Source organism: Phoca vitulina, unplaced genomic scaffold (genome assembly GCF_004348235.1).
Source record: "Phoca vitulina isolate PV1807 unplaced genomic scaffold, GSC_HSeal_1.0 scaffold19, whole genome shotgun sequence".
Classification (NCBI taxonomy): domain Eukaryota; kingdom Metazoa; phylum Chordata; class Mammalia; order Carnivora; family Phocidae; genus Phoca; species Phoca vitulina.
Window position 1 is genome coordinate 3,017,198 of NW_022589722.1, and position 16,253 is coordinate 3,033,450.

Below are 16,253 nucleotides of genomic sequence, written 5' to 3' on the forward strand. Positions count from 1 at the left end.
GAATTTTTTTGTTTTCAGGAGATGAAGTTTCAATATTGTCTAGCAAATTAAGATAATTAAGATAACTTGACTAGAGATGTGTTTCAGACATCATAATGTAAATAATAAAACAGAAATCCTAAGAATCATTAACTGAAACTACAAATTAAAAAAGTCACAGTACATGTCCAGATGGTTCTGATAAGTTAGGTCATAGTCAAAATAGGACACGTATGATTAAAGCAGTATCCGGATACCTACAGATATTGGCAAAGATGAATCACCAAATTCAGACAATGCTCTAAGCTAGGATAATGGTGACTGTTTTAAGTAGGAAATGATCTTGGGCTCATACTTATTTACTTGACACTGACACAGAGTCAACAATGGACTATTTCATAGAAATAGTTTGCCTGACTTAATATATGAAAATCATATAATGGTAGATAGCTTGCAAAAATGGAGGCCATTTTTCACTTCTCTGTATACATTCTTCTTTGCCTTTTGACTCTGCAGCATCATTCCAATAAGAGTAAATCTGATAGGCTATCACTAAATCTGGGATGGCCTTGTGGTTTTCCTTGGCCAACAGAGTATGTTCTCAAGAAGCCTTACTCGCTTCCCTTTTTCTTCCCTGGAACATCCCCAAGCCTCCATATGAACATTTCCAGCCTAGCCTGTTGGAAGATGGAAGACACTTGGCCCAGTTATTCACATTGCCTCAGCGAACAGCCATTTAGACACCAGGCATGTGAGTGAAGCCAGATTAGATAGTCAGCTCAGGCAACCTGCCGTCTGATCTCAGACACATTAGAAAGCCTAACTGAGTGAGATCAGCCAAGCCTGGCCTGCATTGGCAGAGCCCCCCACCTGACCCACAAACTCATAAGGGATATTAATGGTTGTTGTTTTAAGGCTTGGAAAACTAGGGCCCATATATTGGCCCACCGTTTTGTAAATGAAGTTTTATTAGAACACAGCTGCACCCACTTCTTTATGTTTTACCTACAGCTGTTTTCATGCTACAACAGTCGAGTCAACTAGTTGCAGTAGAGAACTTATGGACTACAAAATCTAAGATAATTACATAATCATTTACATAAAAGGTTTGCTGATCCCTATTTTAAACCACTACATTTTGAGGTGGATTTTTACTCAATAGTAGGTAAATATATACATTTAGCAAAATATTTCCAGAAGTGCTTGCTTTCATTAAATATAGTCTCACAACATATTATTCTTTCTAATTTATAATATGTTCTAGACTGTCCCAGTTTTACAACTATTTGTTAAACAGATATTTAATCACAGACTATCCGATATAAGCCATCTCTGAACTAGGTGCGGGCAATAGAGCAATGAATTCAGACAAAAATCTTTGCCTTCGTGCAACTACATTCGACGGCATAGATACAAACTGAACATACACACATATATTATACACACATGTCAGAAAAATGATTAAATGTTAAAATTTCACATGGTGAAAAGTAGGATTATCTAGATAGGGAAATTGAAATGGCATAAGGGGAACTAGGAAAGTAGTGGAATTGCTGTTATTTGAGCAAACGCTCAGAGATAATGTAGTGAGCTCTGTAGCTATCAAGAAAGATATTCCTAAAGAGAAGGGATGGCAATGCAGTGGTCTTGAAGTGGGTTGAAGCTGATCTGTTCAAACCACAGGAAAAAGACAAAGAAGGCCAAAGTGGGTTAAGGAGAAGTGAGATGTATGTTAATGTAAAATACACACCAGATTTTGAAGACTTAGAATGAGAAAAAAGTGTCAATTATCGTAATAACTTTTATACCAATTACATGTTGTAATGATATTGAAATGTAAAAAAATAAGTATAGGGGTGCCTGGGTGGCTCAGTCGGTTGAGCGTCTGCCTTCAGCTCAGGTCATGATCTCAGAGTCCTGGGATCGAGCCCTGGGTTGGGCTCCCTGCTCAGTGGGGAGCCTACTTCTCCCTCTGCCTGCCGCTCCCCCTGCTTGTGTGCTCTCTCTCTCACTCTCGCTCTATCTCAAATAAATAAAATCTTAAAAAAAAAAAAATAAAAGTATTAACTTCACCTTTTTCTTATTTTTTTTAAGTTGCAGTTACTGGAACATGTAAAATTACATGTATGACTCACATTATAATTCCATCAGACTGCTCTGGCATATAACTTCATAGTCCAATGTCGGCTTTTACTCTGAGATAGGTCATCATTAAGAACAGTCTGTGATGAGGCAGTTGCAGAAGTAGGTAAACCAGTTTCAGGGATGTTTAATTAACCTGGTCAGGAAAAGATGATGGGGACTAGGAAGAGAATGATGATTACAAATAGAGAAAGTGAGAAGTATTCTTATTTTGCATATATTTTGAAAGTGGAACCAATGATATTTGCTGATGTATTGAAAGTGGGTTTTGAGGGGAAGAAAAAGATGGATTTATGGATCTATGGCTCGGGTGCAGGCAACTGAAAGAATATGAGTCATTTACTGAGATGAAAAGGACATGAAGAGGAGCAGGTTTGGTATAAGAAGGATTCGGTTTGTGAAATGGTAAGGCTAAAAATATTGTCTAAAAATTTGAATAATCTGTATTTCAAAATTGAGATCCACGCTAGGCATTATCCTTTGTGACTCACCAGCTTATAAGTGGAATTTAAAGCTCATAGAATGAAGGAGGAGAAAGAAGAAAAGCAATCCAAAGGCAGAGCTCCAGGGCACTCTTAACCTTGAGAGGTCAAAGAAATGAGGAAACACCAGCAAACAGGACTGAGAATATCATCCTAGAAGGATTAAAAACAGAATTGTGTGGAAGCAAGTATGGAATTGGGAGTGATAGTCTATGTCAAATATTTCACAAGAGGTACAAAAATTGATCAGTGGGTTTTGCAATGTATAGGTCATCCAAGATATTGGTAAGAACAGCCTTGATTGAGTATTAAAAATGGAATGAGTTAGGGGCACCTGGGTGACTCAGTCATTAAGCATCTGCCTTCGGCTCAGGGAATGATCCCGGGGTCCTGGGATCCAGCGCCGCGTGGGGCTCCCTGCTCAGCGGGAAGCCTGCTTCTCCCTCTCCCACTCCCCCTGCTTGTGTTCCTTCTCTCGCTTTGTCTCTCTCTGTCAAATAAATAAATAAAATCTTTAAAAAAAATAAGTAAATAAATAAAAAATAAAAATGGAATGAGTTAGGAGAAACAAAAGAAGAATGGAGATAGTAAATATTGATAACTATCTCCAGTTTCACTATTAAGAAAAACAGGTGCGTTTAATGATAGTTGAAACATGATGTGGAGAATTAAGAGGCTTTCTAGAATGTGTGTATCACTGAATTTATGACCAAACTCTAATTTTTTAAGTTTCTCCTAATTTTTCTTATTATAGACTTTATTTTTATAGCATTTTTAGGTTTACAAAGAAATTAATCAAAAGTACAAAGAATTTCCATATACCCTCCCACCACGAACCTCCTCAATAAAGTGTTCCATATTATTAACATCTTGCATTAGACATTTGTTACCATTGATGAGCCAGTATTTTACCTTACTATTAACTAAAGTCCATAGTTGACATTAGGGTTCTCTCTTGGTATTGTACATTCTATGAGTTTTGAGAAATGTGTAATGATATGTATATCATATACAAATATATATACAGAATAGTTTCACTGCCCTAAAAATCCCCTGTGCTCCACCTATTCATCTCTCCATTCCTTCTCCTGCACCCCTGCCAACCACTGATCTTTAAACTATCTCCACAGTTTTGCTTTTCCCAGGACATCAAGCAGACTAAATTTTCTGTGGCAAACTGGTCAATCTAAGTTTTCATCATTTCCATTTTGAAAAAGGCTCATTAATGCAACTTATACTGATAGCTCATTGGCTAAGACAGAAAAATATTACCAACCATTATAATAATCTAGCTGTAGGAAAATTAGTAGAATCATTTTTGTGGGATAGAAAGTAATCAAATCTGGGCTGTGCCCACAAAAATGAAGGAAGCTCATTACTTTTGGTCTTTCTAACCAGGAATGGTTCGTTTTTTCTTTAATAAATTCCCTAAAACATTTAACCCATGAGCTCACTTTGCTGATATAGTCTTCAGAATACACATGGTTTTACTAATATTCTTCTTAGACAAAAGTGTAGAGAAAGAACACATGATTTGGATTTGGAAAAACCAGCATCATGTTCTATTTCATTATTCACAGGTTACATCAACTTGGATAAATTTTCCATCTTCAGAGAAAATAGTTTTCTCAAATGAAAAATGAGAAATGAGATGCCTATCTCAGAGGGCTGCTGTTAAAATCAAATTAGATGAACACGAGAAAATGCTCAGGAAATGATAAACCCAAGTGTTGACTTTTTACTCTTTTATTTCCAGACCCTCATAACTTTGGTTGCAACCATCATTATATTAAGTATAAATTGTTACATTTTCACAACAAATTCCTCTCATCTTACAACTTATCTTACAAATAACAATACAGATAATATTCCTAAACAAACAGCATATATGATATGTCATAAATATTGAGAAATGTCATAGAAAAGGGACAAAAAACTGTATCAGTAAGTTAACAATCATCTCTTTGTGACTGAAATATATTTGATTTGCATTTTCTTCTTTGTACTTTGATTTAAAAAAAAAACTCTCTGCATTGCATATACATTCAACTTAGAAAATAAATACATTCTACTTATAATTTACTTGAAAGGAATACTTACCCTTTTGAAATGCCTATAATTTTTTCAAAATGATACCCACGGTGAATTAAAATGCTTAACTATTAAAAATCAATAGTCAACTATTGAATTAATATTATATGCACATTCTTAACTTGCTTGAGGTTACAATGAAATATAAGAGTTTTGCCTTCAAAAATGTAAAATAAATGTATATATCTAAATGAGTTAATAGATGTTAATATATTACTACTACATAGAGTTAACCTCTATGACATATAGCCTGATACTCAATTATAGATATCCTTAAAAAAATCATTCTGCCTAATGAGACATTTAAAGAGTAAAAAGTGGCCTCTGTTTCAGGTGTTATGTTCCTTGTAAAAAAAGGACACGTTTGTTTAATAATATGCACTTAGAAACATGGAGATATAAAACAGATTGTTGAACATTCTAATGGTGCCAGTCCATCCTGGCTATGATTGTCCTAATAGTGTCATCTGTCAGCAGCTCTCTCCTTCTCCTCCACCACTGAGTAAGCAGCGTACAGAGTCAAGCCAAAAACTGAGATGGAATATTAGATACCATCTGTGTCGCTTGTGTGATTTCAATCCAAATTGTTCTCAAGCCAATCGTGGAACCAAGTGAAGAATTTGATTGAGATTAGGGTGAGGAATGAAAAAGACATGAAGCTAGAAGATCAGCATCGAGCTTCCAGGCACAAAGACGTGGTTTGCCCATTTTGCAAATTCCATTGTGGAAATGAGATTTAAGGCCCAGAAAATCATAACATGCACAAAGATGCACAAAAATACAAATAAATGCACATATGTGAACATATGTATACACACTTTAGAAGTGATTTTGTTTTAAAAACTGTCTATTGCAAAGAAGTGTTCTTTATAATTGTTTTAGCAAAATATCTGGCAATTTATTTTATTTTGTATATTTATATTATTTATATTTATTTTAGGTAAAATACGGGATGACAAAAATTGAGTGTATGTCTGTTTGCATGTAAAAATTTAATTCTAAGATAGTTATTTCCCAAATACTTGAAGACTGTAGGCAAACAAGAATCAGTGTATAGACCTGTGTCCTAGTAATAGATACCTGTTCTGTAAGTGAGCCACTATGGATCCATCTGCAAAGCACATAAGTTTAGCTAGTTGCTTGATTAAGAATAGTTGTAAAGAGGGGCGCCTGGGTGGCTCAGTCGTTAAGCGTCTGCCTTCGGCTCAGGTCATGGTCCCAGGGTCCTGGGATCGAGCCCCGCATCGGGCTCCCTGCTCCGCGGGAAGCCTGATTCTCCCTCTCCCACTCCCCCTGCTTGTGTTCCCTCTCTCGCTGTGTCTCTCTGTCAAATAAATAAATAAAATCTTAAAAAAAAAAAAAAAAAGAATAGTTGTAAAGAGATAAGTCACATCATCCTTATTTATTTTGCTCATTGATTTTTTTTTTTTTGAGGGGAGAGTTATCAGTTATTTTTATCTTTTCTTTCTTTTTTTTTTTTTTTCATCCCAACATGTTTTGAGCAGGGTTTTTGATTAACATTGAGTGATTGGGGGCAATAACATGGCACAGAGCAAGATAAATATTTATAAATTTAAAACATTATTACATTTAAACGTCAATTATTTGTATGTTAAACATGTTTTATTTATATGAACAAAGGAGTAGACGACAAAGAAACATTTACTTTTGTAAACCAATGAACCATATCATTTTAGGCTTCAGAAAATTATTTCCATAGGCATATAGTACCCAATTAAGTATATTGAACACCTTATACTGTTACCAACTGTTGGAATCATTTATGTAAGTGCCATAACTTATTTAAACATTAAGGCATAAAGAAGGCAAATACAGAAATAGTTCAATGAATTTCCTTCCCCTATGATTCACAACTTTTATGGATGTAGATCCATCAACAAAATGCATATGGTTTGAGTAAAATATATAGTTTTCAGTTTGATACTGAAATGAAAAATTAATTTAAAAATTACTATCATAGCCTATAATATTTATAAAGGTTGTTAAACAGCATTTAACAAAACAGATCAAGAGCAAGTGTTTTGGGGATTTGTTTTTGTTGTTCACTTGCTATTGTATTTTTACCATAGTGGTATTTTCCAGTTACACAGTACGTTATGGAAAAATGTATTATGTTTGAGGGCAAAGATTGATTCTGACATTTATCATCTAAGGGATATGTTTGTCTTGCTAGGAAAATATTTTTAATAAGAATACAGTATGATAAATGCATTGCCATGAGCTAGATATCAAGGTTTTCCTGTTGAACAATCTACTTTAAATGAAATGATCTGGAACAAGCCTGACACTTTCAAAAAAAAACTACATGCAATTCTCTCTTATAAAATGATTACTCCCTTATTAGTGAAGCTAAAATTATGATTTTATTATTTTATATTGCAATGCTGCAAAAATGCATTAAAAGTAAGTTCGTGCCCTTTAGCCTCAAATGTGAACTCTCAGAGCTCATATATTAATATTTCTATTAATAGGAAACTGCATGCAAGTACCTACCATTTCCCTGGCAGCTTAAAATAGTGCTAACTAAACAGTGGCTGCTGTCATGATTACTTTTCAACTGATATGCATTGTATCCATATTCCCTTTTCCTAAATTATACATACCACCATCTTAAGAAGGAATTAAATTTCCATTTTAGGTTCCTATGTAAGAAGCTTGAAAGTTGCCACTTCTTACTAACAAGAAGCATAAAGCTGAACAGATGGAAAAATCAACTCATCTTGGATCCGTAAGAGAGGGGAGGACACAGGGTAACAGCTGTCCCCAAGACTGAAGAGACAGGCAGATATAGGGAGTCAGACCTGAGCAGAGACCGCTGCAGGAACTGGTTCCAGGGGCGGGGTAGGAAAAGCTGAACTTTAATTGATGAATTACTGGAGGCGCAGTGCCAGCAAGTCTGAGAGTTAAAAATTCCAGGGGGAACCAATCATCAGAATGGCCCCTGTAATGTTGTGAGATTTTTCCCCGGAGCTCTGGCAGATTCCCACAGTAAATATCAGAGAAAAATACCCTTGGACTTCCAGCAGTGGAAGGGGAAAGGAACCATTTTGAATTACACCACAGCACTCCGCTCTTAACAAGATCTGCCCTCAGGAGAAACTAATTAACCAGAGCATAACCTGCTAAAGTGCTTTCACAGCCTAACTGCCCTGGAGAAGGGAAATACCTACCTCCAGCCTATTCTAGCCATCCTGTTCTACATAAGGGAGTTGGGGGCAGGGGGCAAGAAAAGAAACCTGAAAATGTGTACGAAATTCAAAGTCCAGAGGCACAGACTCACTTAAGACTGAGATCTGATCATAGGACTATTAAAAGCTTACCTTCCCCCAACATCTCACCACCATGTTACTATTTATAGCAGTTTCCTTTACCCAGCACATCCTGTCAGCCAATTAAGAAAACATTACAAAGGATATCAAAAGGCAAAAACACAATTTGAAGTGGTGTAGCAAACACAGAACCAGACATAGTTGGGATGTTGGAATTATCAGACCAAGATTTTAAAACAATTGTGATTAATATAACAAGGATTCTAATGGATAAAACAGACAACATGCAAGAAGAGATGACCAATGTAAACAAAGAGATAGAAATCCTAAGAAAAAAACAAAAAGAAATGCTAGAGATCAAAGACCCTATAACAGAAATGAAGAATGTGTGTTTTCAACTTCTTTGGGTAAATAAAAAGGAATATGATTGCTTGATTTTACTAAGAGCATGTTTCATTTTGAAAGTCAATTTTAGTATATTAACAAAGCACCAAACTGTCTTCCAAAGTGGCTGTACCATTTTATGTCCCACTAGCAATGAGTAAGAGTTCCTGTTGCTCCACATCCTCCCAAAATTTCATGTTGTCAGTGTTCCACATTTTGGCCATTCCAATAGTTGTGAATTGGTATATTATTATTGTTTTAATTTTCATTTCCCTGATGACATATGATTTGGATCATCCTTTCAAATGCTAATTTTCCATCTGTATATCTTCTTTGGTGAGATGTCTGCTAAAGTCTCTGGCCCACATTTTAATTGTGTTGTTTATTCTCTTATCATTAAGTTTTAAGAGTTCCTTGAATATTTTGGATAACAGATGTGTCTTTGCAAATATTTTGCTCCAGTCTATGGCTTGTCTTGTCATTCCCTGACATTGTCTTTTGCAGAGCAGAGGTTTTTAATTTTAATCAAGTCCAGCTTATCAATATTTCTTTTATGGATCAGGTTTTTGATTTTTTTTTTATCTGAAAAACTATCATCATACCCAAGGTCATCTAGGATTTTCCTATGTTATCCTATGTTTTATAGTTTTACATTTTACTTTTAAGTTTATGATCCATTTTGAATTAATTTTTGCAAAAAGTCCAAGATCTGGTCTAGATTAATTAATTTGCATATGGATATCGGATGCTCCACCTCCATTTTGTTGGAAAACCTGTCATTTCCCCAGTGAATTTATTTTGCTTCTTGGTCAAAATCAGTTGACTATATTTGCATCAGTCTATTTCTGGGCTCAGTATTTTGTTGAATTGATCTATTTGTCTGTTATTTTAGAAATGCCACATTGTCCTTATTGCTGTTGCTTTATAGTAAGTTTTGAAGTCACGTAGTGTCAGCCCTACAACTTTGTTCTTTTTCAGTATTGTATTGGCTATTCTGAGTCTTTTGCCTTTCCATGTAAGCTTTAGAGTAAATTTGTTAATATCCATAAAATAACTTGCTGGGATTTTGATAATTTTCCTCCTGTAGACCTTGTGCATATTTTGTTAGATTTATACCTAAGTATTTCATTTTAGGGGATATTGATGTAAATGACATTGTATTTTTAATTTTTAATTTCACTTGTTCATTGCTGATATAGAGGAAAATGATTGGCTTTTGTATGTTAACCTTGTACTGTAATTGTTTATTAACTCCAGGAGTTTTTTGTCAGGTATTTTGAGTTTTTTAAATAGATAGTCATGTAATCTGCAAACAAGGGCAGTTTTATTTCTTCCTTCCCAATCTGTATACCTTTTCTTTTCTTTTCTTATTGTATTAGCTAGAACACCAGCACAATGTTGAAAAGGAGTGGTGAGAGGAGACAATCTTACCTGATCTTAGTGGAAAAGCTTTAAGGTTCTTACCATTACATATGATGTTAGCTGGATGGGTTATTTATTTATTTACTTACTTATATAGTTATTTATTAATATATATTCCTTATAAAGTTGAGAAAGTTCCTTTATATTCCCAGTTTACTGAGAGTTTTTAGCATGAATGGGTGTTGGATTTTATCACATGCTTTTTCTGCATCTATTGATGTGATAGTGTGCTTTTTCTTGTTTAGTATGTTTATGTGATGAATTACATTAATTGATCTTCAAATGTTGACCAGCCTTCCATATCTGGGATAAATCCCACTTCATCACCATGTACAATTATTTTTAAACATTGTTAGGTCCAATTTACTAATACTTTCTGAGGATTTTTGCATGAACGTTTATGAGAAATGTTAATCTTTAGTCTTCTTTCTTATAATATCTTTGTCTGGTTTTGATATTAGGCTAACACTGGCCTCATAGAATGAGTTAGGAGGTATTTCCTCTGCTTCTACACTCTGAAAGAGATTGTGGAGAATTGGTATAATTTCTTACTTAAATGTTTGGTAGAATTCACTAGTGAACCCCATCTGAACATGTTTGGTAGAATTCACTAGTGAACCCCATCTGAGCCTGTTGCTTTCTTTTAGAAGGTTATTAATTATTGATTTAATTTCTCTAATGGCTACTGACCTAATATTGTCGATTTCTTCTTGTGCAAATTACATCTTTCAAGGAATTGGTACTTTTCTTCTAAGTTATCAAATTTGTGGAGATAGAACTATTCATAGTATTCCTTTATTATCCTTTAATGTCCATGAAATCCATAGTAATCTCCCCTCTTTTATTTCTGATATTAGTAATCTGTGTCCTACCTCTCCCCCCCTCCTTTTTTCTTAGCCAGATAGTGTTTTATCAACTTTGTTGAATTTTTCAAAGAACCAGCCTCTGGTTTCATTGATTCTCTATTGATTTTCTGTTTTTAATTTCATTGATTTCTACTCTAATTTTAATTCTTTCTTTTCTTTTTATTTTGGATTTAATTTGCTCTTCTTTTTCTAGTTATCTAAGATGGAAACTTACATTATTGATGTTAGAACTTCTCTTGTTTTTCTAGTAAATGCACTCAATGCTATAAAATTTCCTCCAACCACTGACTTGACTGCATCCCACAAATTTTGGTAAGTTGTGTTTTCATTTTCATTTTATTCAAAATACTTTTAAATTTCTCTTGAGATATCTCCTTTGATCCATGTGTCATTTAGAAGTATGTTGTTTAATCTCTATGTATTTTGGGATTTTCCTGTTACCTTTCTGTTATTGATTTCTAGTTTAATTGCATTTGGTCTGAGAGCATACATATTTGATTTCTCTTTCTTTCTTTCTTTCTTTCTTTCTTTTTTTCTTTCTTTCTTTCTTTCTCTCTCTTTCTTTCTTGTTTGTCAAGGTGTTTTTTATGTTCCAGAATGTGATATATTTTACTGAATGTTCTATGTGAGCTTGAGAATACAGTGTATTCTGTTACTGTTGGATGAAATTGTCTATAGATGTCAATTATCAGTTGATTACTGGTGTTATTCAATTCAACTCCCTCCTTACAGATTTCCTGCCTGCTGGATCTCCCACCATTGCAAACAAGAAAGCATTCTTCCCTCCATAGAGGCTATTGAAAAATACTAAGTTAAATTCAAGAAAAGAATATTTTTGGAGCACCAAAATGATATAGTTTCCCAATATTCTAGCATAATACAAAGGCAGATCTTTGTTTCTTTATTTCTACATTGTCTATATTAAGATAGATGTACATGTCACAGAAACAAAATTGTAGGCCAAATGATAAGACATTCTTATAAAATGGTTTTCACAATTAGACCACAGCTTAAGATTTCAATGAGAATAGCTCTTCTCTTTTCCTTTCTACTATCTAAAAGAAGCTATTTCACCTTTCCTTTTCTCAAAGGAAAATAAGGATTCAAAGAAACTAAGAACAGAGAATTTTAAAAAATTAAGTTTACCTCTCAGAAAAAAAATGAACTAAATTATAAGCTTCTGAAACAATAGGTGAATGACATGCCTTCTTTATTTTTGTCAGAATGAAAATAAATCTATTTTAATAATATATAATTTGTTGTAGCAAAGTAGTTACTTTTTCCCCATCTGTTCATAGAATGCTTAAGTAGGCATTGGGTAAAGATGCCTGAATAAAATTATTTTTCAAGTGAATGCAGCCAGTTAAATACATTAAAAAATGATATTAACTTATTAATAATAACAACAACAATAATAATTACTCTAGCTTAACAGTAAACAGACTAAAATCAAATGTCTATGGCAAAAATCTTACATTAGTTTCCCAACTGGTGAAAAAGAAAATTTGGGGGTATTAAACTAGAAAAAGAAACTAGGGAATTCCTTTTTGTTTCTTTGTGTGCGTGTACATTTTTAATTCCTTGAAACAGAATTCAAAAGGCATATTATCTTTTCAAATATGTAACAACTTTTATTGCTAAAATTAAAGACTTAATACTCCAAATTACACAGGTGTAATTCCACTATAAGATCCCCTTGTAATCCACATATAGATTGCCTCCATTTATCTCCAGAAATTTTCCCAAATGCCTACTGTTTAATCTGAGTACTGCCTTAGCTCTGCTGATGATCATATGATCATAGCACATTATATGGCCTCATAAGGCAATTATGAGAGGGAGAGAGGGAAGGGGGAAAGGAATGGTCTTAACAATATGACAAGTACTGTATTTGCAGTATGAATAAAGTGTTGGAGGAACACAGAAGAAAGCTGCTAGTTCTATCTGTGAAGGTTTGTGTATAGGCCCAAATAAATCAAATGACACATGGGGCTTGGCATTTGAAAAAGGAATTTTTAAAAGTGGAGTGAAAAGTAAGGACATTTAGGATTTATGGAAGATATATTCATTTTGTAGATAAAGAAAAACATAAATATTAAAGAACTAGAAAAGTAAATTATAAAGAAATAATGACATTGCAAAGATTCAGTAGAGCATAAAGTCTGTAACAAGGACTGGCAACAGGGGATGTCTATAGCAGGGTGGCGAATAAGGAAGTACGATGTATTGAGATTTAAAAAGGAATCATTTATAAAATAATTGCTACATAATTGTTGAAGTTACTGTTGAGTTTCAAAATACAGTAACCTTGAAACTAGGACGTAAATACATTACTTATACCTTAATAAACTTTGTATGCTACCTGGAAGAATACCCACACTCATTCAAGAATAAATTCACAGCAGTTCAAAATCATTCAGTATTGCTTCAGGCACAGTTTCTGTCTCTGGCTCCTTTGGTACTTCATATTACTGTGTTTAAATAATAGATTAGAAATAAACAATGTTCGCACAGTGATTGTAAAGAAAAAGAAACAAAATTTGTGTTCATTTTTATTCTGATTCCACTTGGAGTTTTTATTTGTGTTTAAAATTTAAAGCAATGGGTGGAAACCATGAGTGCAATGCTTTGCTTTGTTGAGGATATTTTAGCAATTTCTTTAAAATTTAAATTTCTTCTTCTCTTTACTCTTTGTATTTGTTAAAACTAAGAGAAGAAAGCATTGCATCGGTGTTACAATTTGCTATTTGTCTAAAACATATCTTTTACAGACATTCTAGTCAGTTTTATTAAAATTCACTAATGAATTACTGTGAAGTTGTTATTGATGAACATGATGGATCATTGTAAGTCCATGTTTTTCTATTTAAAATAAATTAATTGAACGTAAGTCAAGTAAAACAGTACTCTTTTCTCTCTTTTTTGTATTATATTCTTGCATTATTTCAAAATTTTTCTTACTTGATTATTTTTCAATGGCAGGAATATAAAAATAAAGTAGAGCAAAAGAAAATTTTCCCTGCCTGCATTTATTTTCTAGCCATTATTTTCAGTTCATTTCACAGTTATTACTAAATATAACTTTACTGTAATAGGAAGAAATAAAAATTGATCCACTCTACTTGTCCAGTATGCTAGGTATACTCCACAGGGATCAGTAAACTTTTTCTGTGGAGAGCCAGACAGTAAATATTTTTTTTTTAAAGATTTTATTTATTTATTTGAGACAGAGAGAATGAGAGAGAGAGAGCACATGAGAGGGGGGAGGGTCAGAGGGAGAAGCAGACTCCCTGCCGAGCAGGGAGCCCGATGCGGGACTCGATCCCGGGACTCCAGGATCATGACCTGAGCCGAAGGCAGTCGCTTAACCAACTGAGCCACCCAGGCGCCCCAAACAGTAAATATTTTAAGATTTGTAGGCCATACTGTCCCTGTGACAACTACCAAATTCTGAAGTTGTATAATGAAATCAGTCATAGACAATGCATAAGCAAATGTGCTTGGCTGCTTTCCAATAAAATTTGATTTGCAAAAACAGGCAGTGAACTGGATTTGGCCCTCTGGTCACAGTTTACTGAAATTTGGTCTACTCAGAATATAAGCAACGGCATGCTCTAATAAGGAAACACTTTATATATCATTTTCTTAAAGTAGTTTAATTACGAAAATGGGAGGGTGAGAAATGTACTAAAGTACTAAATAATTCAGTACTTTTTACAGGAAGTTAATAAACTTTCTGTTGTCAGAAGGGGGAAATTAGGCTAACCAAAGTCTCTTCATAAACATCTATTTCTCAACTTATCTTTTAATCCTAATGATATAAAATATACATTAGGGGATTTACCTATATTTGAAGATACAAAATGCTGCATTATATATAACTTAGTCTCTTAAATAAAATATTTGGTTGGTCAAAATTTACTACAGTATTTCAAAAGCTGAATTTATCCTTCTAAATATATCTATTTAAATGTACTCTGTATTTGCACATAGAGAAGAATAAAAAAGATTGAAATTAATACAGAATTTTTATGATAATCAATAATTTAAAAACACCTATTGATGGCTATGAAAATGTTAGGTACATGTTAGAAAGGTAAGAAAAAAAAATGGGCAAGAATCCTAAAATTGACAATGACATTTGTTCTATTAGGTTTTCTTCCTTGCTTCGGAAAGATCATATTCATCATGAAATTTGTAGTCATTTAGAAGACCGCTGGATTTCAGGCACAAAAATGTTGCTTTTATAATTATCAGTTTTACTTCTTAGCAATGTAACCTTGATATCTCCTTTTCTTGCTTGATGTTTACTCTCTGTATTTTCTGCATGACCAAAGTAAAATCACCTTTGGGGGAGTTTTCAATGGCACTAGTTCCAAAATTTAAAGTATCACTAAAAGCATAATTTGAATTTGCATTCTTAGACCCTATACCCATATTTTCTGCTATAATGTTCGGGGCAGGGATCAGAAATCTGATTTTCTTTTTACTTAGGAAGTGCTGTGGTCCATGGATCAAATCTAAGAAATACTTCACATGTGAAAGGCATTGTAAAGGTGCAATATGCAAGGCAAAGTAATACTAAAAAAAAATTAGTTCAGTGGATTAATAATTTTCAAAATATGGAAGGTTTTTACTTGTTATTTTTTAGAGAAAATTGAAAACCAGTTGCATAAAAATGAATTATTTTTGTTTGCTTTTATTTTTCTAGTTAATTTAGGAACAACAGAAGAAATGTCATCTGGATTTTATATACATATACTAATCTCCTTTATTTGGTACAAAATTTCTGAATTTCCTATGTTGACATTTGAAATAACTATTTCAAAACTTAGTATTTATTAAGCAACGTATGTTACTTTGTCTTATTTTTTTCCCTTACCTTATTCTTTAAAGAGACTTATATGTTTGGGAGTAGACTTGTAATAAAGATTGACTTTACCATGGGATGTCAGAAGTGAATGCTGTTTTATACTGTTGCATCCTAGGATCATAAAATAGAACAGGTTGTCCTTCTCCAGGAAGATTCGCCTTTACACTTTACCACTTAGGTTCACAGCAAACATCAGGGAGAAAAAAAATCTAACACCTTCTATTATTTACTTCACTTATAAATACCATACAGGAAGAATAAAAGAATCTTAATGAATAGAAGGGATATTCGATCATTTCTCATCTCACACCAAATAAAGTTTATTACTCTGATTTCATACCACGGACTTATAGAATTGTATCATCTCATTGGTCTTCTTGATTGAGAATAAATGCTTCATTAAATTTAAATATAGCAACCTAATAACAATAGTAAAACCAGAGAGAATAATGTCTGACATTAAAAGGATCATACACATCACTCTTTGGAACATAATTTCTAGAGAAAATGCAAAGTTTAATGTTCACAATTGCATAATAAATGCAAAGAATTATGGTATGGCATAAGGATATAATAAACTCAAACTTAGTTTGAGAACACTTCAGTGTAAAGAGATCTTGTTGATTGTTTTTTGAAATGGGAACTGTAGATAAAAAAACAAATAATTATAATCCCTAGGTTACTGGCTGTGGCCACTAGGTGAATAATGATGATCCTCACTGAG